This window comes from Mirounga leonina, unplaced genomic scaffold (assembly GCF_011800145.1).
Source record: "Mirounga leonina isolate KUSES-001 unplaced genomic scaffold, KU_Mleo_1.0 Mir_195, whole genome shotgun sequence".
Taxonomy (NCBI): domain Eukaryota; kingdom Metazoa; phylum Chordata; class Mammalia; order Carnivora; family Phocidae; genus Mirounga; species Mirounga leonina.
This window is the reverse complement of record NW_023270490.1, coordinates 5,869,353-5,895,489: the sequence shown is the minus strand read 5'-3', so window position 1 is coordinate 5,895,489 and position 26,137 is coordinate 5,869,353.

The following is a 26,137-nucleotide window of genomic DNA, read 5'->3' as shown; positions in this document are numbered from 1 at the left end:
TAGTGGTGGTGTTTGCAGATATTAAAACTCACCCAAGAGGTTTGTGTGACAGCACTTCACTCTGTTTTATTCAGATGATTAGAACTGGTTCCAATCCAAATTCATGGCCATTCCCATTAGGCCACATTTACCAGAATATTCATGTTCTCTTTGTGCCAAAGTCTCACACTCACGTGATGGTTCTAAGTCTTGTCCATCTCATTTTCTTGGACTTGTTACACAGAGTCACAATGAGTATCTGATTAATGTGCTCAGGTTTTTGAGCCAGGCAGATCTGCACTGAGACCCTTGTTCTGCCAAGGGTTTACCTGGTGCAGGTTTACCTGCTATGTTGAGCTTAACTGTTCCAAACCTTCCTGTCCTGTCTTCAGTGCAGAGGACAAATGACTCCCCTCCTTGGGTTGCTGTGAGGGGTAAATAGGTTAATGTATCAATCACTTAGCACCTAAGATGTCCTCAGTGAAAGGAAGCAAAAACTCCCTTAGCTGTTATTTTATTTTATTTTGTATTTTATATCATGTATTTTATTTTTTACTTTATTTGATTTTATTGTATGATTTGATTTGATTTGATTTCGGTGTTGAATTTCTTTAAGGCAACTTGCACTTAAAAGTGAGCATTTCTGAAGTCAAAGGATATTTAAATCAGCAATTCTCTTCTTTCTGCTATGACCACGGGTCATCATGCTCACTGTTTAGTCAGTACTTTGCCATCAGGTTTTAACAGTAATATTAGCCTCATCTTTCTAATGCTCAAGAAATTAGAGGTAATTCATACTGACAGCATATCTGCCATATGACTGAAAATGAAGATCTGCAAAAATATTGATCGACCCCAGGCTCAGGAGAGGGAACTCGAGGGCAGAAGACATATGGAGGCAATGGAGAGGAACAGGTATCCTCTGGAGCTTAATTCCTTCTAAAGAATATTTCTTCTACAGATTTGATGTGGTTTCCTAGTCTCAGAAACATGAGACCCCTGTGCCTACGCTGATGCTCATTTTTACTGTCTGCATTAATCATATTAACTGGCTAATTGCCGAGTACTGAGTCCATAGACCTAGAAGGCGCGGTCATCTGATCCATGAAATAAGCCGCACCCATAATTCAGCTAATAAAATCACAGAAGTGAAAAGAAAATTGTTCTATTAATTTGTCTCTGTGAATTCCGAATCTTGGCTTCAGTTTACATCCTATTGAGCAGTGCTTTTCAAGTGCAAGTACGCATCCTCTGGGGGTTGTGCACTGGGAAAATGGGAAGCCAAAGGATAAACATGGCATACTAATTACTTAATTCTTTCATTCACTCAACAAACATTTATCAAGTATTTACTCTGTGCCAGGTACTGCCTCAGCCCAAGGGATTCAGCAATGGAGAAATGAGTCATTGTTCTAGTTCTCTTGGTGCTTCTGGAATAGTTATATGAAACAGATATTAAAGTGATAGTCACACCAATCTAGGTGCAGCATGAATTTTTACTTAAAGATTTGGTAGAAAAGTCGGTTGAGTGGGAATAAACTCGAGTAAATATTTTCACATGACATTAAGGAAAGCCTGTTTTTTCTATTGTACAAAAGCCAACATGTAAATTACATTTCCCCAGCTTTATTGAAGTACAGTTGACAAACAAAAATGTATATATTTAAGGTGTACATGTAGTTACTTTTTTAAAAAGATTTTATTTTATTTATTTGAGAGAGAGAACACACAGGGAGAGGGAGAACAAACTCCCCACTGAGCAGAGAGCCCGACGTGGGACTCAATCCCCGGGCCCAGAGATAATGACCTGAGCTGGAGGCAGACGCTTAACTGGCTGAGCCACCCAGGCACCCCCATGTAGTTGCTTTCTAATATAAAACATAAAGCTTAAAGGATATGTCATTGCTTTGGGCTAATTTCCACATACTTGAAGATATGAGTTTGTTCTCCATTGTTAGAGGCTTATTAGTAGGAATGTTTAAAAGTATGGAAATAGATGAAGCTTGACAATGAGAAGATTACTTAAGTTAACATTGATCACACCTTCAAGGGGCTTTTTCTTGTGACACAGACCTGGGCCACCTCTATGTGTAAGGACAGGAAAAGGGCCATGACGGTGCCTTGGCTCATTGCCTCCTGTTTGAATATCTCACTCGGCTGCTGTTGTTTCTTCCAAGATGCAGACATTTTAACTTTTCCCAGAATACCCTGGGGCTCTTTTCTTTCCCCCTTCTATTCTTGGTTCTTCCAAAACATGCATAGGGATCAAATTTGGTGTTGCCCAGACTATTTCCGCAATAAAATTTAAAAAATTTAACACCTGCCAGAATTATTTTTGATGGAGGAGCACACCAAAGTACTGTGGTAGGGCTTATTTTTTTCACCAGCTCATAAGCTGAATGGTGTTCTGCAATCTCATTTTTATTGATGTATAAAAACAAATGCTGTACATGATGAAATTTATTGTTAAGTCAACTATGAAGGATTAGATTTGTTTCTAGGCCTATTCTATCTCTTCAAATAACAACAAAATATCATCAACAGGTAGCTTCCTTAGGTCAACATGCCAATCCCTTTTACCTTCCTGGGGGTGTTGTAATAGCAAAACATATCAGAGTTGACACCTCTGGAGAAATATAGAGAGGCATGAAGGAGAAGAAAAGGGAAGGAATAGATTTAATATTTATTCTTTCTGGATATTATGTATACAAATGATAGCACTACCACAATATTACCTCTAAATTCTCTGGAGTCAGGGGTAAATAGAAATGGAATTGTTCTGGGGCATATGGGTGGCTCAGTCAGTTAAGCATCCGACTCTTGATTTTGGCTCAGGTCCTGATCTCAGAGTACTGGGATCAAGCCCTGCATCAGGCTCCCTGCTCAGCTGGGAGTCTGCTTGAGATCCTCTCCCTCTCCCTCTGCCTCTTCCCCCAGTTGCACACGGGCTCTCTCTCTATTAAATAAATCTTTAAAAAGAAATGGAATTGTTCTTTTTCTCTCTCCTTTAAATATTTATACCAAGTGACAAAATTATCAACCCATCCTTAACATTAAAGAGTTACATATATTTATAAAAAAATAGATCAAGTATGGAATTTCCTTGAATAACACTTTTCAATTTCATTTTATAAAAAATTCATTTTATTGAATTAAACATTATTTTATATATTTGAACCCAAGTCAGTGGATATTATATTATTATATGAATGATCATTTATATTTTCATGGTAAAATATTAAACTTCAAAAAATTAAATTTAAATGATAATTTTAATATTGATAGGATAACATTTGTTGTTTCTTGCCTTGTCAATTTTTGCCATTCTAACTGGTGTAAGGTGGTATCTCATTGTGGTTTTGATTTGAATTTCCCTGATGGCTAATGATGATGAACATTTTTTCATGTATCTATTAGCCATTTGTATGTCTTCTTTGGAGAAGTGTCCATATCTTCCGCCCATTTTTTGAAAATGTTGGATAGGTTGTAGAGAAAGGGGAACCCTCTTACACTATTGGTGGGAACACAAGCTGGTACAGCCACTTTGGAAAACAGTGTAGAGGTTCCTCAAAAAGTTAAAAATAGAGCTACCCTATGAGCCAGCAATTGCATTACTGGGTATTTACCCCAAAGACACAGATATAGTGAAAAGAAGGGCCATATGCAACCAATGTTCATAGCAGCAATGTCCACAATAGCCAAACTGTGGAAAGAGCCGAGATGTCCTTCAACAGACAAATGGATAAAGAAGATGTGGTCCATATATACAATGGAATATTACTCAGCCTTCAGGAAGTATGAATACACAACTTTTGCATCAACATGGACACAACTGGAGGAGATTATGCTAAGTGAAATAAGTCAAGTAGAGAAAGTCAATTATCATACGGTTTCACCTATATGTGGAACATAAGGAATAGCATGGGGGACATTAGGAGAAGGAAGGGAAAAATGAAGGGGGGGCAATTAGAGGGGGAGATGAACCATGAGAGACTATGGACTCGGGCAAACAAACTGAGGGTTTTAGAGGTGAGGGGGGTGGGAGGGTGGGTTAGCCTGGTGATGGGTGTTAAGGAGGGCACGTATTGCGTGGAGCACTGGGTGTTATATGCAAACAATGAATAATGGAACACTACATCAAAAACTAATGATGTACTGTATGGTGATTAACAAAACACAATAAAAAAATATTGATAGGATAATATTTTAGTGGACAATGTATGCCTAATCTTTTTTTAAGTATAAAGACTTAGACTATGACTATGTCATCTCTTTCTCTTAAAAATTCTTATTATCCCCAGTTTACATAAAAGAATATAGAAGCCCATCCCATAATTTTCTCCAAGTTCTCTCAGCTAGTATACCCCTGGCATTCCAGTGACATGAGTCAATACAGTCCTTGTTTGATTAAGTCAGTGGAATCTGGTTTCTGTCACTCACAGCTTTGTGTCCCTTTTAATACATGCCCTTATGGAGATTAAATTCTGGTAGATGAGATGCAAATAAACAAGAATAATACATGAAAAAAAGGGATAAAGACTCCAAATGGCACAGGTAGGTTGTGTGTGTGGTGAGGATTCATATCATTTGTGTTGATTAGGAATACCTTCTTGAACCCCTGGATTTGAATTACATATAGCTTTTAATTTAATTTAATTTATTTATTTGAGAAAGAGAGAGGACAGGGGAAGGAGCAGAGGGAGAGAATACCCAAGCAGACTCCCCACTGAGTACGGAGCCCAAAGTGAGACTTTATCCTATGACCCATTAGATCATGACCTGAGCCGAGACCAAGAGCTGGATGCCCAACCAACTGACCACCCAGGCTCCCCTATTATAGAAATTTAAAAGTTGACTTCAAAAGCTATATTGAAAGGTATATTATTGGAGTTAATTTAAACACAGCACTTTAAATATATACACTTTTAAAGTAATTTAAGGTGCTAGATTATATATTATGGGGTTTCCAAGAGATGGATGCTGTGTTGGAGGATTATTTTTCCTCTAGTCTACTGCAATCAGATTTCTTCCCTCAAATACCCAGTTACTTAAGTTGTCCTTATGAAACAATAAATGCACTTGTTTAAACATAGAAGTTCTGCAAATAGTACATTACCATTCATTTTGCTAACATTGGTGTGTCCCTAATATTCTGTGCTTTGCACCTCCTAAAAAATGATTCTGGCTGTGACTTCCAAATAGAAAATAAGGGAGAACATTGGCCACCTCCTGGAGAAATTGATTAGACTGCTGTATCGGATAATTAATACACTTAACACAATTTATTCAGATTATCTGTCTATAACCATCAAATTGAAGAGGCCCTTGTCAAAAGCTTCCCTTTTAGACTTGATGTGGTCCTGAAAACAAGTCCAGGCAAATTAAAACATAAAGAAGAATTTGCATGCAAAAGAGTAAAATAAGCCAACAAACAAAAGCATAAATAAAACATGTCTCCAAGGCAATATACCTATCAGAAATGCACCAAAAATGTTAAGTCAGTTTTTTTTTTTTTAATTTTAGGGCTCTATAAATTCATAGCGTTGATCCTAACCCTTGAGGTCAGCCAAACTCATCATACTAATATAGATGAGTTACCAGCTGGGATTTATAAGATCTAACCTGGGATGGGCAGACAGAGGTGACAAGACAAGGAGCCTTGGGCCAGGCTTCACATACCTTACAGGCCCTAAAGTGGGGGTACAAATGAGATTATGTACTCAGTTACAGAAACACTGGCAAAACTGCAAGAAGATACAGCACTAAATTTTAAACTTGATTCCCTAAACTGGACAAACCCAGTGCTCCAGAAATTAGTTTGGTTTTTTCTTTAACCAGGAACTTTCTGTTTCATGCATAGTATACTTACATTGCATTGGGAAGATTTTGTTAAGATTACACCTTCTGGGGGCTTTTCCTTGTGACCCTGTCCTGGGCCACCTCTATGTGTGAGGACAGGAAGAGGGCCATGACAGTGACTTGGCTCTGACTTTCTATTTGACTTTCTATTTGAAAGTCACAGCCAGAATCATTTTAGGAGGTGCAAAGCACAGAACATTAGGGACACACCAATGTTAGCAAAAGGAATGGCAATGTACTATTTGCAGAACTTCTATGTTTAAACAGGTGCATTTATTGTTTTGCAAGGACAACTTAAGTAACTGGGCATTGGAGGGAAGAAATCTGGTTGCAGTAGACTAGAGGAAAAATAATCCTCCAACATGGATTCCATCACTTGGAAACTTGTCACTTAAAAGTGAATATCAAACGACATCACAATTTTTCTACTTCTGATGGGGAATTTATGACAATCTAAAATACTGCAATATTCAAAAGATAAAAGTGACCAAGACCTTTATCACACTCAGAGATGCCCTGGTATTTGAGAGCATTTCTGGAAGAACTGACCTTTGCTCATCTCCCTGACTCTCCCTTGCCCAGAGTTCTCAATTCTTGGCTTTGTAACTTCTGCTTTAACTCCCTATTCTGGCTCACAACTGACCTGGGATTTAATCTGCTTTCCTTGTTACTGAGCCTTGGTTTCCTTCCACTTTCTTGTATTTTTTCCACCACTCCAGCTCTTGGTATTATCTACCATAGGAATTTCCCACTCCACAACTGGAACCCTTCTAAACCCTCTTTTTGCCCCTAAAATTTGGGCAACCTTACTTTTCCAGGAAGGAGCATCACCCACCATACTCATCATTATGGTGCAGATTTAAATATACCTCACCAAAAGTATATAAACTGACTTCTGTGTGCTATATATTGTCTCAAGACACTCTAATTAATGTGTTTTTGTTCTTTTGCAGGCTTAAGTGAGATATGATGTTGATCAGTTTCATATGATAAAAGTCAACATTAGCAAAACACAGTGCTTTTATTTATTGAAGAATTAAAATTGATTGTGAAGTTGGAAAAGTCTCCTGGGCCCTCTAGGACGATGAGAGAGGGGACTCATCCAGCCCTGAGCTCCTTATGATGTCTGAAGAAAGATGACGCTTGCTTCCCATTTGTTCCTCATCATAGAACCTTACACCGTTTCTAGGAACAACTTTATATGTATAAATAGTTGTTGTTTGCATAGAAGAAATCAAAACATGGAAGAATTTGCATGAAACAAAATAACACACAAAAATACAAATAAGGACGTCTGGGTGGCTCAGTTGGTTGGGCGACTGCCTTCAGCTCAGGTCACGATCCTGGAGTCCCTGGATCGAGTCCCGCATCGGGCTCCCTGCTCAGCGGGGAGTCTGCTTCTCCCTCTGACCCTCCCCCCTCTCATGTGCTCTCTCTCATTCTCTCTCAAATAAATAAATAAAATCTTTAAAAAAAAAATACAAATAAAATTTGACTCCAGGCAAAGCTACCTACCAAAGATGCACTGGAGATGTAAAACCAGTCTTTTCCGATAAATGTTGTGACCATAAGCCACTAATATTCTAGGGTTGTTCGTGATGAAGTGTTATCACTGAAAAAGTTGATCAATACATAAATGCAAAGAAAGGAGAGAAACCGAGAAAGAGGATTTCATGTGAGTGGGTCGAGGAAGAAAACCAGAGGGGAGAGATGTCAGAAATCAGAGGAGAGAGCATTTCCAGAAGGAATTTGAAGGCTCTTTTAAATGTTCTTTGCTTTTGACTAAAGAAGGGCTCATGTTGAATAAAAGGAGGAGGGGACACCTACCTAGCAGCCAGAGCAGCTCTATTAACCCTGAAGATCATCTGGACAGCATAGAGTAAAATATCATGCAATTATGTAATCCAAAATAAGTTCTAACCATATACATCAACTTAGAAGAATTCACATGCTATACTGGGAATGGAGAAAAGCCAGTTGCAGAGAAACACATATCGTCTTCTATTTTCAGTGATTTTTTGGGTAAAGAACCCATCACATTAAAATCATCATAGATGGGTGTATATATTTTTGCATAAACTTTTATGGGTCATGGAGAAAGATCCAGAAGAACACACACCAGGCTGCTAACGTCGCTAGCCTTAGTTGGATGAGGTGGGAAGGGAAGGGGAAGAAGCGTGGTAGGAGAAAGAAATTGGTGGAAATTCCGTAAGGAATAGAAGGAAAGATGAACACATAGAAATCTGAGGTAGAATACAGGATTGTATGGCCAGCCACCATTTTGGTCTTGGATGGTGTTTGTAGTTTGGCTTGTTTTGCTGTGAATATGATTTTTACAATGAGTGCAAAAACCCAAGGAAGGGGAAGAGAAGAGTGCCCAAAGTGGGAGCAGGTTTAAGAAGAATTGCTCCTGGACTGAGCAGCAAGATGGCTGCTGGGACTTTGCTGGAAGCAGCTTTAGAGCAGGAGGGAAAGCGGATTCTGGATTCACGGGGTTAATGTGCAGTTGGGAGGCGAGCACGTGAAGGTAGTATGCTTTCTAGAAGTTTGTAAAAATGAGAGGAGGTAGGGAAGGAATGGGAGGGAAACCAGGGCAGGAGAAGATAAAATTGTGTTGTTCATGTTTTGTTGGCCTCTTGCCCCTGACTTGCATTGCATTCTTCTCCGCTCACTCTCTGCCCTAGCCCTTGTGCCCCCTGGGATCCAGCACTGATCAACCAAATGGGGGGCCCCAGCAAAAACTCAGAGAACCAAAAAAGAAAAAAGCTGGGGTATTTATTCCCTTCTGCTCCTTCTCTGTCTCATCAGTTTGGGTGTGAATTTCATTCTGTGGCTACAAATCCCACCCAGTGGTACCTCTTCCATTCTGTCAGTGCTTGCCAGTTTTCAGGAACTCTCACCCCCCTTTTGTGTCTCCTTACTCACTGTCATTAATCCCTGCAGGCTTCACAATCCTTTATGGGCTCTTTGAATGTACTGAGTCTGCCATTGTTTCCCACTAGACCTCTGAGTAATGATACACAAAAATTCTTTTCTTTTCTTTTCTTTTTTTTAATTACAGAAAGAGGAAATACTAGGACTGGCTCCTTAGGATTGGATATAGAGCTGGGTAGAGGATTAGTTCATGCTCTCTCTGTGACATCAGACCACATACATAAGTGTTTACAGAGCTACTCCATGGAATGCCAAGATATTCAGAACCCAAAATGATGTAATAAATAAGGGGTGTAAATGGATATGGGCAGAGAACAGTTGTCTATCCTCGTGGATAACATGAAAATGGACCAGCCATGCATAACTGGGCTTCCTGTCAGAGGAACAAGGCTCTGGATGGCATTCCATAGGTCATCTTGGCTGTTCATACACCATAAACATTCTTGCCAAACTTGCCTTCCATAGGCAGAAAAAATACACCACTAGCATCATGAGGGATCTAGGCCAAGTATCAAAATGCACGGTGATGACATATGGATCTGAATCTGGCGGGCTCCTGCTTGGACATGGTTTTTTTTTTCAGGGAAATGACAAGATCTTCTTCCTTGAGGATAACTACAGTGAAACGGGAGTTATGAGATGGTAAGAAGAATTCACTGGTAGTGAAATGGAGAAGCTGTGACAAAGCTCACCATAGTTTGTTTTATTTATTTATCTATTTATTTTTATTTGTTTATTTATTCATTTTTAGTTCCCTATTTTATATTTTATTTATTTGAGAGAGAGAGAAAGAGAGACTGTGCATTCACACACATGTGTGCATGAGGGGAGGGGCACAGGGAGAGAATCTCAAGCAGACTCCCCACTGAGCATGGAGCTGGCCCTGGGGTTTCATCTCATGACCCCGAGATCATGACCTGAGCCAAAATCAAGAGTCAGTCACTCACCCAACTGAGCCGTCCAGGTGCCCCAATAAAGTTCCCTATATTCAATTATGTGATGCCTGGTCATGAGCCTGTCTACTGAATGTAAAATGTCATGCTCTTTATAGCCCCTCTATGCTTCTTTTTTTTTTTCCTAAAGATTTTATTTTATTTATTTGAGAGAGAGAGAGAGAGAGAGAGAGAGAGAGTGCATGAGCAGCAGGGAGAGACAGAGGGAGAAGCAGACTCTCCGCTGAGCAGGGAGCCTGAATCGGGGCTTGATTCCAGGACCCCAGGATCATGATCCCAGCAGAAGGCAGCCACTTAACAGGCTGAGCCACCCAGGTGCCCCGCTCCTCTACACGTCTATCCTGACACACACATGAATATGTACACATGCACTTACACGTCTATTTGAATACGTATCGAGCGTCTATTGCATGGGAAGTACTCGGCTTCATCTACTGGTGTCGTTGGGGGGTGGTGTGGATGCTGGCACATGGTAGCTGTCTAATAAACCCCAGTGTTCTCTCTCCTTCCTTTGCATTTACCCAGGGGAAGACCATGGGGAGCACTCTGCGCTCCTATGAAATCAACTTTCCTCCATGTCATCCCACCTTTCTCCAGCTGTGAAGTCAGGAACAGAAGGTAATATGCTATTTTTCTCATCCTGCTGCTGCAACCTCATTGGTCAGGGCCTGGTTTGTTTTCTGTCACTTGTTATTGACAATGATGGGTGAGCCATCCAACACTTACTCCAACAGAGACAGCCTCTGAACTCAGAATCGTACATGTGTTATGCCGTTAGCTGATTTCAGGCACAATTTGGGAGGTAGGATGATGAACCAGCCATGTAATTATGATTATATGCTTCATTAATTCCAAATGTCATTTACCCCGTGTCGTCTAATATATAAAATAAGTTAAACTGACTTCGTTCCACACTCCTCAGCCCCACCCCACTCCCCCAGTGTGCATAAACTCCTCGATGGAAATGTTTAATATGGATTTTTTATTCAGTATAGCTCCCAGTGACTGACAGTCCCCAAATGTCAGATCTTTGCTGAGAGAAGCACGTCTGAGGATCTCTGAAGGCTAATTAATGCTTCAGTCACACTGTGCTCTGAGAGAAGGCATGGAACGACTTAATAAGAGATGAAGAGAGCTCTGAAAATTACTGTAATGGAACAAAGAGAACTCTTTTCAAAATTCCCTTCCCTGAAATAAAATAAAATGAAACCCAGACTCGGAAACTAGAACATTTCACAGCTTGGAAGAGGGTGGTGATGCACACCGCGCGATCCTTGACCATCAGTGATGTCACAGACCAGGGGACGCGAACAGCGCATCCTTCCTTAGCACCTGTTGCGTGGGAACACCGTGCACCGTTCCCCCCGAAGTCTCACCTGAAAGGGCTTCTCTTAAATACGAGCGAGTGTCATCAAGCTCAGTCGTTACTTGAAAATGATGAAAGATCTCAGAAAGGCCCAAAGGGAAATCAACCAAGGCACCGCATTCAACTTCTAAAGCATCCTACGGAAGGGAAATCAGGAGTAACAGCAGGGCACCAAACTAAGCACGGAACTGATCTCTGTCTCGGTGCAGACGCTGTTGGTAGTCACCTTCTGTGGAGACATGGAGGTCACAACATGTCACCGGACGTCTAACTCTGTTCCTATGTCCAGGCGGTCCAAGTCCAAGTATATACTTAGTTATTCTGAAAGGCCTCTTTTAGTTAACCCAAGAAAAGAAACATTCTGTTGAATGTTTTCAGTAAGGGGGGCTGAGGTGCCAGGACCAAAGGAAGGGACCACAGGCACCGCCGGGAGGTCTGCATTTGATGAGCTCAGGCCATCCTTTTACAGTGTGTCGTCCGAGGCAAACGATGCAGACAGATGAGGCAGAGCCGTGAACGCCCGGTGTCCAACAGCTTTACTCTCTCTGCAGACCTGTGCTGGGAACCAGGGGAGGTGTATCAGGGAACATATTTCTGGGCCCACGATCTGGAAGGGAGCGATTCTTGGGCCATAGTCTTAAAACATATAGTAAATAAACCATTTTCTTGTGAGTTTTGTTTCCGTGGTGGTTATCAACTTTGCGTCCACTGTTGAGTATGTTTCTTCTCCTGTCCCTAACATCGCAGGGATGCACTCTAAAAAGCAGTTTCCACCAACCTGATGTGAAATAAACAATTTTGCTTCAGGTTTTCCTCACCAAAACCTTCCTCAACTCCTCCCCATGCCCTGCTATTGTTCCGTATTTGTAGTATCCTTGTCTTTTGTACAAAATCAACTGTCACCACTGTATTCCCAATGCTAAAGCTGCCTCACATACGAAGTGCCTGAAATAATATTTGTTGAATGAATGGATGGATGCATGCATGAAGCATTTGGAATCATAATTATTTGCTTCAATGTTTTCTTGTCCTCTCAATTATATATTTTTAAGTTTGGGAGACATGTCTTATTTTTCTTGTCTTTCCAAAACAATGAAAGTTAATTTTAATTCTTAAAGTTTTGTGTTTGCTCTTTCTGTATTGAGGATATTACCCCTTGTCAATAAACAAAGGATCCTGTTTACCATTTACTGTTTTTCCACTCGAATGCTTTCATCCTACATTAATAGTGAAACCTCTGCTTCCTTTAGTTCTACAATTAACTGGTGTTTCTTGGTCTATCATTTTATTCAGAACCTTTTGAAATCATTTAGTTTCTCTCTTGCGAACATCTTGTAGTATACTTTTTTATCAAATAAATTCTATCTTAATAGCATTCATTTTATTTATTATTGTAACAAATATGTCATTAGTTTTGTGCCTTCTTATGATCACCTTTTCTGCAACTCAAATGACCTGAGTCCTTGATGTTGACTGTTTACAGTAGACTTATTAAATTGTATTAACGGCATCATATTAGACTTTTACATACATGTATAAGTATACGCATGTGTGTGTTCTTCAACCTTTATTTCTGTCATTAGTTAACAACAGTGCTGTGATATTCTTAATTTAGAACAACTCTTATAGCCAACGGGTTAGTTTTTCTATTGCACACTTTTTTTTTTTTTTAGCACAGATTGTCTATTTTTTGCTAGTATATACCTTCTCATTCAAGAGTAATTTCTTTTAAAGATTTTATTTATTTATTTGAGAGAGAGAGACAGAGCATAAGGGCGGGGGAAGGGGGAGACAGAGAGAGAGGGTGAAGCAGGTTCCCAGCTGAGCAGGGAGCCTGATGCAGAGCTTGATCCCAGGACCCTGAGATCATGACCTGAGCTGAAGGCAGACACTTAACCGACTGAGCCACCCAGGCGCCCCCTCAAGAGTAATTTTTGATATATGCCTTTAATCTGATGTCTAGAATTATAAACTTAAGTAGTAGCAGTACTATGCTTGATTGGTTTAAGTGTTTGCCTCTAATACTTTTATATGAAGATTTCCCTGTTCTCAAGCTCTTGATTTTGCTTTATTCTTTAATAAATGAAGTGTATATTCACGTATCATTGGTTTTTTTTTTTTTCCTCCAAGAATGCTATACTTTCTGAGCCCTGGATTACCTGAAAATTGCCTTGAGCACCTACAGCAGGGCATTAATCTTTGGATGAACCACATATCCGCTCTAAACTGTGCAGCTGGCCTTTTGTTGTATGACTCAGAATGTTGTAGATAATTCTGAAGCCAGCCTGCTTTGTCTTACCTTATTAGGGAACTTTCTGTTTTCTTCACTAGGATCCTTGGGTGCTATTTACTTCCTCCACATAATTTAAAAATCACAACCCTAGGTACCTGGTTACAGTTTCCTTCTCTCTGATTTTCCTGAGAACGCTGTGCACTCTTTCAGTTTTCCCTTTTATATTTTCCTACAATCTGAGAGATTACTGTTGTTGTCACGATAAGAAGATGTAATAGTTTTCCATAGTTCCTGTTAGTTCTGTTCTGGTCTTTTCTTTGGAACCCTGAGCACAGATCTCTTAAATCTTCATTCTGTATCTCTGAATTGATTTCACGTGAGAGACTCCTTTTTCTATATTCTTAGAAAACTTTTCACATTTATCCTTTAGGTTTTTTTTTAGTTTTTTAAAGTATTTTTTATTGTTATGTTAATCACCATACATTACATCATTAGTTTTTGATGTAGTGTTCCATGATTCATTGTTTGTGCATAACACCCAGTGCTCCACGCAGAACGTGCCCTCCTCAATATCCATCACCAGGCTAACCCACCCTCTCACGCCCCTCCCCTCTAGAACCCTCAGTTTGTTTTCCAGAGTCCATCATCTCTCATGGTTCGTCTCCCCCTCCGATTTTCCCCCCTTCATTCTTCCCCTCTTGCTATCTTCTTCTTTTTTTTTTTCTTAACATATATTGCATTATTTGTTTCAGAGGTACAGATCTGTGATTCAACAGTCCTACACAATTCACAGTGCTAACCATAGCACATACCCTCCCCAGTGTCTATCACCCACCAACCCCATCCCTCCCACCCCCACCATTCCAGCAACCCTCCGTTTGTTTCCTGAGATTAAGAATTCCTCAAGTTGGGCGCCTGGGTGGCTCAGTTGGTTAAGCGACTGCCTTCAGCTCAGGTCATGATCCTGGAGTCCCTGGATCGAGTCCCGCATCGGGCTCCCTGCTCGGCAGGGAGTCTGCTTCTCCCTCTCCCACTCCCCGTTTGTGTTCCCTCTCTCGCTGTGTCTTTCTCTGTCAAATAAATAAATAAAATCTTAAAAAAAAAAAAAAAGAATTCCTCATGTCAGTGAGGTCATATGATACATGTCTTTCTCTGATTGACTTATTTCGCTTAGCATAACATCCTCCAGTTCCATCCACGTCATTGCAAATGGCAAGATCCCATTCCTTTTGATGGCTGCATAATATTCCATTGTATATATATACACCACTTCTTCTTTATCCATTCATCTGTCGATGGACATCTTGGCTCTTTCCACAGTTTGGCTATTGTGGACATTGCTGCTATAAACATCGGGGTGCACATACCCTTTTGGATCCCTACTTTTGTATCTTTGGGGTAAATACCCAGTAGTGCAATTGCTGGGTCATGGGGTGGCTCTATTTTCAACTTTTTGAGGAACCTCCATACTGTTTTCCAGAGTGGTTGCACCAGTTTGCATTCCCACCAACAGTGTAGGAGAGGGTTCCCCTTTCTCTGCATCACTGCCAGCATCTGTCATTTCCTGACTTGTTAATTTGAGCCATTCTGACTGGTATGAGGTGATATCTCATTGAGGTTTTGATTTGGATTTCCCTGATGCTGAGCGATGTTGAGCACTTTTTCATGTGTCTGTTGGTCATTTGGATGTCTTCTTTGGAAAAATGTCTGTTCATGTCTTCTGCCCATTTCTTGACTGGATCATTTGTTCTTTCGGTGTTGAGTTTCATAAGTTCTTTATAGATTTTGGATACTAGCCCTTTATCTGATATGTCATTTGCAAATATCTTCTCCCATTCTTTCAGTTGTCTTTTGGTTTTGTTGACTGTTTCTTTTGCTGTGCAAAAGCTTTTTATCTTGATGAAGTCCCAATAGTTCATTTTTGCCCTTGCTTCCCTTGCCTTTGGCGATGTTTCTAGGAAGAAGTTGCTGTGGCTGAGGTTGAAGAAGTTGCTGCCTGTGTTCTCCTTTAGGATTTTGATGGACTCCTGTCTCACATTTAGGTCTTTCAACCATTTAGAGTCTATTTTTGTGTGTGGTGTAAGGAAATGGTCCAGTTTCATTCTTCTGCATGTGGCTGTCCAATTTTCCCAAAACCATTTGTTAAAGAGACTGTCTTTGTTCCATTGGACATTCTTTCCTGCTTTGTTGAAGATGAGTTGACCAAAGAGTTGAGGGTCCATTTCTGGGCTCTCTATTCTGTTCCATTGATCTATGTGTCTGTTTTTGTGCCATTACCATATTGTCTTGATGACGACAGCTTTATAATAGAGCTGGAAGTCCGGAATTGTGATGCCGCCGGCTTTGGTTTTCTTTTTCAACATTCCTCTGGCTATGCGGGGTCTTTTCTGGTTCCATACAAATTTTAGGATTATTTGTTCCATTTCTTTGAAAAAAGTGGATGGTATTTTGGTGGGGATTGCATTGAATGTGTAGATTGCTCTAGGTAGCATTGACATCTTCACAATATTTGTTCTTCCAATCCATGAGCATGGAATGTTTTTCCATTTCTTTGTGTCTTCCTCAATATCTTTCATGAGTATTTTATAGTTTTCTGAGTACAGATCCTTTGCCTCTTTGGTTAGATTTATTGCTAGGTATCTTACGGTTTTGGGGGCAATTGTAAATGGGATCGACTCCTTAATTTCTCTTTCATCTGTCTTGTTGTTGGTGTATAAGAATGCCACTGATTTCTGTGCATTGATTTTATATCCTGCCACTTGACTGAATTCCTGTATGAGTTCTAGCAGTTTTGGGGTGGAGTCTTTTGGGCTTTCCACATAAAATATCATAAAGTATCATATCATCTGCAAACAGTGAGAGTTTGACTTCTTCTTTGCCAATTTGGATGCCTTTGATTTCTTTTTGTTGTCTGATTGCTATGGCTAGGACTTCCAATACTATGTTGAATAGCAGTGGTGATAGTGGACATCCCTGCCACGTTCCTGACCTTAGGGGGAAAGCTCTCAGTTTTTCCCCATTGAGAATGATATTCGCTGTAGGTTTTTCATAGATGGCTTTTATGATATTGAGGTATGGACCCTCTATCCCTATACTCTGAAGAGTTTTGATCAAGAAAGGATGCTGTACTTTGTCAAATGCTTTTTTTGCATCTATTGAGAGGATCATATGATTCTTGTTTTTTCTTTTGTTAATGTATTGTATCACATTGATTGATTTGCAGATGTTGAACTAACCTTGCAGCCCAGGGATAAATCCCATTTGGTCGTGGTGAATAATCCTTTTAATGTACTGTTGGATCCTACTGGCTAGTATTTTGGTGAGAATCTTGCATCCATGTTCATCAAGGATATTGGTCTGTAATTCTCCTTTTTAATGGGGTCTTTGGTTTTGGGATCAAGGTAATGGTGGCCTCATAAAATGAGTTTGGAAGTTTTCCTTTCATTTCTATTTTTTGGAACAGTTTCAGAATAACAGGTATTAATTCTTCTTTAAATGTTTGGTAGAATTCCCCTGGGAAGCCATCTGGCTCTGGGCTTTTGTTTGTTGGGAGATTTTTGATGACTGCTTCAATTTCCTTAGTGGTTATAGGTCTGTTCAGGTTTTCTGTTTCTTCCTGGTTTAGTTTTGGTAGTTGATACATCTCTAGGAATGCATCCATTTCTTCCAGGTTATCTAATTTGCTGGCATAGAGTTGCTCATAATATGTTCTTATAATTGTTTGTATTTCTTTGGTGTTGGTTATGATCTCGCCTCTTTCATTCATGATTTTGTTGATTTGGGTCATTTCTCTTTTCTTTTTGATAAGTCTGGCCAGGGGTTTATCAATCTTGTTAATTCTTTCAAAGAACCAGCTCCTAGTTTTGTTGATCTGTTCTACTGTTCTTTTGGTTTCTATTTCATTAATTTCTGCTCTGATCTTTATTATTTCTCTTCTGCTGGGTTTAGGCTTTATTTGCTGTTCTTTCTCCAGATTTTGAACACTTGTGTTTTCATTTTCATTTGTTTCCATGAATTTTTTAAATTCTTCTTTAATTTCCTGGTTGGCCCATTCATTCTTTAGTAGGATGCTCTTTAGCCTCCATGTATTTGAGTTCTTTCCGACTTTCCTCTTGTGATTGAGTTCTAGTTTCAAAGCCCTGTGGTCCGAAAATATGCAGGGAATGATCCCAATCTTTTGGTACCAGTTGAGACCTGATTTGTGACCTAGGATGTGATCGATTCTGGAGAATATTCCATGGGCACTAGAGAAGAATGTGTATTCTGTTGCTTTGGGATGGAATGTTCTGAATATATCTGTGAAGTCCATTTGGTCCAGTGTGTCATTTAAAGTCTTTATTTCCTTGTTGATCTTTTGCTTAGATGATCTGTCCATTTCAGTGAGGGGGGTGTTAAAGTCCCCCACTATTATTGTATTGTTGTCAATGTGTTTCTTTGCTTTTGTTATTAATTGCCTTATATAACTGGCTGCTCCCATGTTACGGGCATAGATATTTACAGTTGTTAGATCTTCTTGTTGGAGACACCCTTTAAGTAGGATATAGTGTCCTTCCTCATCTCTTATTACAGTCGTTGGTTTAAAATCTAATTTGTCTGATATAAGGATTGCCACCCCAGCTTTCTTTTGATGTCCATTAGCATGGTAAATGGTTTTCCACCGCCTCACTTTCAATCTGGGGGTGTGTTTGGGTCTAAAATGAGTCTCTTGCAGACAGCATATCGATGGGTCTTGTTTTTTAATCCAATCTGATAGCCTGTGTCTTTTGATTGGGGCATTTAGCCCATTTACATTCTGGGTAACTATTGAAAGATAGGAATTTAGTGCCATTGTATTGCCTGTAAGGTGACTGTTACTGTTCATTGTCTGTGTTCCTTTCTGGTCTATGTTGCTTTTAGGCTCTCTCTTTGCTTAGAGGACCCCTTTCAAGATTTCTTGTAGGGCTGGTTTCGTGTTTGCAAATTCCTTTAGTTTTTGTTTGTCCTGGAAGCTTTTTATCTCTCCTTCAATTTTCAGTGACAGCCTAGCTGGATATAGTATTCTTGGCTGCATATTTTTCTCATTTAGTGCTCTAAATATATCCTGCCAGTCCTTTCTGGCCTGCCAGGTCTCTGTGGATAGTTCTGTTGCCAATCTAATGTTTCTACCATTGTAGGTTACATATCTCTTCTCCCGAGCTGCTTTCAGGATTTTCTCTTTGTCTCTGAGACTTGTAAGTTTTACTATTAGATGTCGAGGTGTTGACCTATTTTTATTGATTTTGAGAGGGGTTCTCTGTCCTTCCTGGATTTTGATGCCTGTTTCCTTCCCCAAATTAGGGAAGTTCTCTGCTATAATTTGTTCCAATATACCTTCTGCCCCTCTCTCTCTTTCTTCTTCTTCTGGGATCCCAATTATTCTAATGTTGTTTCATCTTATGGTATCGCTTAGCTCTCAAATTCTGCCCTCGTGATCCAGTAGTTGTTTATCTCTCTTTTTCTCAGCTTCTTTATTTTCCATCATTTGGTCTTCTATATCACTGATTCTCTCTTCTGCCTCATTTATCCTAGCAGTTAGAGCCTCCATATTTGATTGCACCTCATTAATAGCCTTTTTGATCTTGACTTGGTTAGATTTTAGTTCTTTTATTTCTCCAGAAAGCGTTTCTCTAATAACTTCCATGCTTTTTTCAAGCCCAGCTAGTATCTTTAAAGTGATGATTCTGAACTCTAGATCTGACACCGTACTAATGTCTGTATTGAGTAGGTCCCTGGCAGTTGGTACTACCTCTTGTTCTTTTTGTTGAGGTGATTTTTCCCGTCTTGTCATTTTGTCCAGAGGAGAATAGATGAATGAGAGAACAAAATGTTAACAGGGTACCAATGTCCCCAGAAAATATGTTCTAAACAAATCAGAAAAGACCTGAAGCTGGGGGAAAAGAAAGGGAAAGAAAGAAAAAAGAAAAAGAAAAAAAAAAAGTTAAAAACAAACAAAAACAGAACAAAGCAAAAAAAAAAAAACAGAATATGATCAAATATGATCAGGCTGGTGCATAGATCAGTGCCACACACTAGATTTTGGGTGTATTTTGGTTTGTTAGAAGAAAGTTCCTCCCAAAATTTTAAAGAAAGAAAAACTTATATATGTACAAAAATAATGGTTGATATGATGAAGGGATGGAATATGACTGTAAAGATGAAAATTATAAAAAATTTTATAAAAGGAATTGATAAGAAGTTGTTTGGGAAAAGGAGGAAGAGGATTTAAGAAAAAAAGAAAAAAAAAAGGGAGAGAATGTGATCAGGCAGGAGAATAGAACAAAATCATACACCAGAGATTTAGGGTATATTTTGATCTGTTAGAAGAAACTATCTCAAAATTTTAAAGAGAGAACAACTTATATATATATGCCAAAAATAGGGGTTACTAATATGAAGGGATAGAATATGACTCTAAAAATGAAAAATGAAAATGTTTTTTAAAAAAGGGATTGATAAGATGTTGGTTGAAAAAGGGAAAAAGAAAAATTAAAAAAAAAAGTTAAAAAAATTTAACTTTGAAAGACTAAAGAATCATGGTAAAAAAGCCATGGATTCTATGTGCAGTATTCCCTTAGCGCTGGAGTTCTGCTGTTCTCATTGATCGGTAAACTTGGTCTTGGCTGGCTGTTCTCGCTGATCTTCTGGGGAGGGGCCTGTTGCCGTGGTTCCCAAATGTCTTTGCCAGAGGCGGACTTGCCCCTCCCTTGCCCGGTCAGGGCTAAGTAATCTGCTCGGGTTTGCTCTCCAGAGCTTTTGTTCCCTGCAAGCTCTCCGTACAGTTTTGGAGGCCGAGAGTATAAATGGCGGCCTCCCAATGTCTGCCCTGGAGGAGCCGAGAACTCGGGGCTCCCTCCTCAGTGCGCCCCCAGAGAAAAGCAGTCAGTCACTCCCGTCTCCCCGGTCTCCGGCCGCACTCCGTGCTCACCCGGCCTGTGATCGCGCGTTTCTATCTCCGGCACCCGACCCCGGGTGGAGTCTCCAAACCCAGCAGATCCCTGCGGTGCACTCCCACGCGGCTCCTCCCGGGGGAGGAAGGGGAGTCTCCCCGGATCTGCCGCTTGTTGGGTCCCTGCTGGAGGAGCAGGGGCCCGACTGGGCCGCGGATCCTGGTTTATGGCAACCCTGAGCTGAGAGCCTGCGCCTTGGCTCCGTCTCTGCAGCCGGCTTCCCCGCTCCGATACCTGGGAGCTCTGCCACACTCAGGCACCCCCGGTCTTTCTGTGACCCCAAGGGTCCTGAGACCACACTGTCCCGCGAGGGTTCCACCCCCCGCTTAGCTACTGGAGCAACGTCCCTCAGCGGAGCAGCTTTTTTTTTTTTTTAAAGATTTTATTTATTTATTCATGAGAGACAGAGAGAGAGAGGCAGAAGGAGAAGCAGGCTCCCAAGGAGCAGAGAGCTTGATGCGGGACTCGATCCCAGGACCCTGGGATCATGACCTGAGCTGAAGGCAGACACTTAACCATCTGAGCCACCCAGGCGCCCGCGGAGCAGACTTCTACAAGTTCCGATTTTGTGCTCTGTGGCTCTGTCACTTGCCAGAAGTGGCCGACAGAAGCCCCCTCCCCCGCCATCTATCCTCCCAAATAGTGCCTCGGATTCACTTCTCCGCACGTCCTACCTTCCAGAAAGTGGTCGCTTTTCTGTTCAGAGAGTTGTTGCTCTTCTTTTCTTCAATCTCCTGTTGAGTTTGTAGGTGTTCAGAATGGTTTGATCCCTATCCAGCTGAATTCCTGAGACCAGACGAAATCCAGGTCTCCTACTCCTCCGCCATCTTGCTCCGCCCCCTCACATTTATCCTTTATGTCAAAGATGTGTTTTGCTGCAGAGAGAACTCTCTTCCTCAGTGTCTGCAATGCGGATTAGAATTCTGCTTCTCCATTTTAAATTTCCTTGAACCGTTCCCTAATTTCATCCATCCTTTCTGATATAAATAAACTGCTCCATGCTTTTTTTACCTTATGACTTCCTACTTCTGTTTCAGAGAATGTCTTTTTGCATTTTATTGAGGACAATAATCACATTCATGCAAATTTCTGCTAGTTCCTGCATAAATAATTTCCAGAGGTGTAGTCTTTATGATACTTCAGTGTCATTTTTCCTTTCTAGAGTTTTTTAGACTTTTTTTTCTAGACAACACTGTTTTCCTCTTTGCTCATATTTGAGTGAGCTGAGGCCTGTCCGAATTGGGGATGGTCTTTGACCTAGCTCTCAAGGGACATCAGAAGGGTCCTATACAGCTCTTTTAGTGGTCAAGGGAGACCCAGACCACTTCATTTTTCAGATGTCCAGTATATTTAAAAATGAAAAAAAAATCTACACAATATACATGTTATGGTATATTTAAAGTGTTTCGATTCGACAAATCACTACTTTGTAAAATCACATGCAGGAAAGTAACTGCATGTATACCCTCACTTAGAAAAATATATAAATATATGTTTTTTGTGAATTTTATGTAAATGTCTTTCTTCACATCCTTCAGCAAGAGTTCCTCAGTCAAGTCTTTTTTCCAGATCTTGAATTAATGTATCAATAACATTAACCAAATATATTTAACCTGGCATATTCATTTTAACTTAATAAATTTATTTTAATCTTTCATTTTTAGTGTTTATGACTGTATCTTGTTGTGCTCTTTGAGGCACAAAAAATCACCTCTCTTTCCTGTTCAAGTTCTGAACCAACTGTGAGAGGAGACAAAATAGTCAGCAAGTTGGACAGCCAAACGTGACTTGTATTACTGAAAACATCTAGGTTGAAGACTATAACTATGTGAGAGCCAATCATGCAATCCATACAGCCCACCAACTTGTCTGCCTTCCACCTCTAACTCTCTGGTGGAAAATAAGTGGGAAAGGATTGTGACCCCTGGCTCAAGGTCTTGTTAGATTAGCTCCAGCCAATCAAAATCAGAGACCTCCCCCCTACCCTTGCCATCCATCAACTAAATTATTGGCCCATCCTCTATGGGAAGAAGGACAAATAGGAAACCAGGAAGGTTTCACAAATAGGGCAATGGGGGGAAAATAATCTTCCCTGAATGTAAAACCTTCCTCTACCCACACTGCTTAAATCTGATTGAAGTTTTTGAAAACTAAAGAGAATAAAACGTCTACCATCTCTAGCAAGCTGTGACTACAGAGCTTCCTGTTCTCAACACAGTCCTTTGGGGAGATTGTTCCCCTAGGGCAATGGCTCCTCTGTCTGTCCCATCCCCACTTTCTGCTCTGTTGTCTCCTATGAGACATTATCTCTAAGCAGGTATAGAAGGGGAGCAAGGGCCAGAGAATTGCCTCATCTTCTGTTTTTATGAAACTAAGGCCGGGTTCCAGAACTTAAATGCAAGGCAGAATGTCTAGTCCCCTCCTTCCCTGTGCATGGGACCTGCCACCACAGCTGAATTTTCTCTCAGGGCCCGGCAATCGGTTCTTCTGGTGATAATGACCATTTGTGGTTGTGATGCCAGTTTTCTTCTTTTTCTATCTCTTCAAAGAGGTTTTACTGGAATGATGCTGACTCAGGTAAATCTGATGCCAACTTAAATAGAGTAACTTCCATTTCTGTTTCTTTCAAACCATACAGAACACGGAGCTCAAACAGTTTCTCACTTTAGAGGGATGCGGCCTTTATTTCCAGGGGGTGGGGGAGGCTTACCTCCAAAACACCACACCCAAGTGAACCAACAATGACACCTTGGTAAAAATAAACAAATAAATAAAAATAAAAGTGTTCTGTTTGTGGGCAGACACATTTTGTCACATTTTTTTTTTTTTTTTGCCCTGATTTTCAGAAATTGAAGGTACTGGAATTAAGCAGTTTCCTTTCACTCAGAAGAAAAAGATAATGAGTAATGGGTGGTAGATGGGGAAATAGTATTTGCTCAATGGAAGAGACTGGGCTTTGCTGAGGAGGAAAACTAAGGAGTGGGATCAGAGCACATGCTGTCATGAACAGTCCAGACCCCATTGGCATGGATGTCATTTTTCATCAGCTAATTGGAGACAGCTATGCATGCTTTATATGTTCCCACTGACAGCTTAAAAAGAATGACTGCGTGATGAAAAGGAGTGACAATTTGCACTTTGTCCCCGTGAGCACAGCTTGCTCTGATACCATCACACTAGAAACCAAAGACAGATTTGAACATACACGATCCATTTTATTATGGGAAATGTGGACTCTTCATCCTTAAGGCTCTCTCTCATTTTATTATTAGCATGACTGTCATAACACTTCCAAGGCAGTGCTTCATGAAACTCTGGAAATCTTGTGAAAATGAGGATTCTGCATTTTGGAGCGGGGCCTGAGACTTTGCATTTGCAACAAATTTCCAGGGGAGGCCAATCCTCCTGATCCACAGACCATACTTTGAATGTCAAGGAGGTAACGTATATCTCTGTATATCCATACACACACACACTTCACACACATGTAAAGATGCTTTTTAGGAGGCCATGGACAACCCGGATGGTTGGTAACATTCCTCTTCAACTAAAAGAAGCAGGTTTGTTTTTTTTTTAATGTGTTGCTTTCAATATTTTAAGCAATTAACGCTACGTGTATTTATAAAAGTCATCAATCCCTTCATGTTAAATATTGGCCTTAAAAATGGCAAAGACTGGGGCATCCGGGTGGCTCAGATGGTTAAGCGTCTGCCTTCGGATCAGGTCATGATCCCGGGGTCCTGGGATTGAGCCCCTCATGGGGCTCCCTCGTAGGGAGCCTGCTTCTCCCTCTCCCTCTGCTGCTTTCCCTGCTTGTGCTCTCTCGCTCTCTCTCTGTCAAATAAATAAATAAAATCTTTAAAAAAAATGGTAAAGGCAGGAAATAGTTACCGACATGTAAAACTCTGTAGGAGACCAGTGTGAGAAATGATTAGCTTGTGCAGTGGGTAATGTACCAAACCAACTGGGCATTGAAGATTCCATGATATTCAAACTCCCATCAATCACCCCTAAACTCTAGCTTTAGGTCTCCCTTAAAGGAGGAGAGAGAAGTTGAGTAACACACTTAAGAAAAAAGAATTCTCGTGTAAGCTCAGGCATCTTCCCTGTTATAAATGAAGCAAATCAGGCATATTTATGGCATGCCTCAAAAATGAGTCACATCTGGACTTGCTTTATTCTTTGCACCAATAAATCTATGGGTGGCCCTCCACCTTCTTCCTTCCTCTTAAATTGCCTCCCTCCACAGCCTCTATCCCCAGGAGCAATTTAAATGGAGATGCTCACTTCTGTGAGGGAAGTGAATTGGGGAACTTCCCGGGGAAAGTGATATTGAGTGGTATTGATAAAAAAAGGCACTACTCATCAGCAGTCTCCCCTAATGTCTGTCCCTGGAAGGCAACGTGATTAAGAAGAGGCAAGAGAAGCCAAGCTGGCAGAAAACCTGCTTCTCTAGATGCTTCCACAGTCACGTAATTTCAACTTTGATTGGTATCTGATTTGATTGGAGCCTTCTGGGGTTTGTATGAAATCACATGGGAACTTACCCATGGATTTAGTAAGTAGGAAAAGGTCTCTAAAATTAGATACAAAGTCTATTTCAGAAAGTATATAAAGAATGGTACAAGATTCCAAGGATGCGTAGTTTTGCTTCCCGCCCAGAGTTTTACTACAAATGGCCCAAAGAAAGTAGCTGAGGGGCTGAATGGAACCTCTCTGTCCTTCTGCGGCCCCCATCAATTCTCCAGGTATGTGAATCATGGCAGTTTATACCTCCCTCCGGTGTTACAGGCCTGGGATGCACTCAAGTGTGTTCAGTTTTCATTCAACATTTCTGTGATGCAGGTACGCTTGACCCAAGTAGTTTCTCTTATACATGAGAGGAGGCAGAAGCACTGAGGGATAGAAATCACATCATCAGTTCATAGAAAAGGCAGGGACCCGTTCCCAGGCACCCTGATTGGAGCGTAGGCTTCTTTTCACCTCTGAATAAGCCTCCCTTCCATTATAGTGACAATATCAGGCCAGACCAAAGTAAATAGAAGATTTATCATTTCTGAAATACATCATGTCCTAAGAAAATAGACTCAGCTGAAGGAAACAAGGCATGCATTCCCAGACACAGAAGTCGTGAAATGACTCAAGTCAGGGCACGTAAAAATAAATAAGGAAAAAACTTTCCTTCCAAAAAAAAGCTAATCTTCTATAGAAAAAAAGATTAAAATTGATGGGAAAAATTGCTAAGTGCCATGGGCTGGAGGAAATGAAGTTATTCTTTAGCGGAGACTGGTTGATGTGAGTGGAGGATGGGGACACAAGTAGGTGCTAGTCTTTCCCCGTAGTACTTACCATCTTGCTTTCTACACCTGTCAATTACTCACCTGTCAAAGAAATTAGGCTAAATCCCACTGAGAACCTAACTACCTAAGGTACTTCCTGTGGATTCCAAACCCAAAATTCATTCTTAAATCCTTATGACTCACCTGGTCTAACTCTTCCTGAGGTAATGCATTGTCTAAAATACTACTTAATTTGTATTTCATTTTATGGCCTCAGTGTGTATGAATTTGGATGCTTCTCAGCTTATTCCAATATAAAAGCATGTGAATTAATTGTGTATGCTCAATAATTTTTTTAAATAAACAAAAAACCAGAACATTAGAAATTGCTCTCAAATGAACATCCTATGAAGACTGTAAAAAATGTAAAGCCCTGAAATATTTTTAGCTCCCAAATTAAAACTGGGAGTCCACAATTAATTACAGGGTGTCTGAATGAGTCATTGATATAGATCTTTTTTAAAAAGATTTTATTTATTTATTTGAGGCGGGGGGAGGGTCAGAAAGAA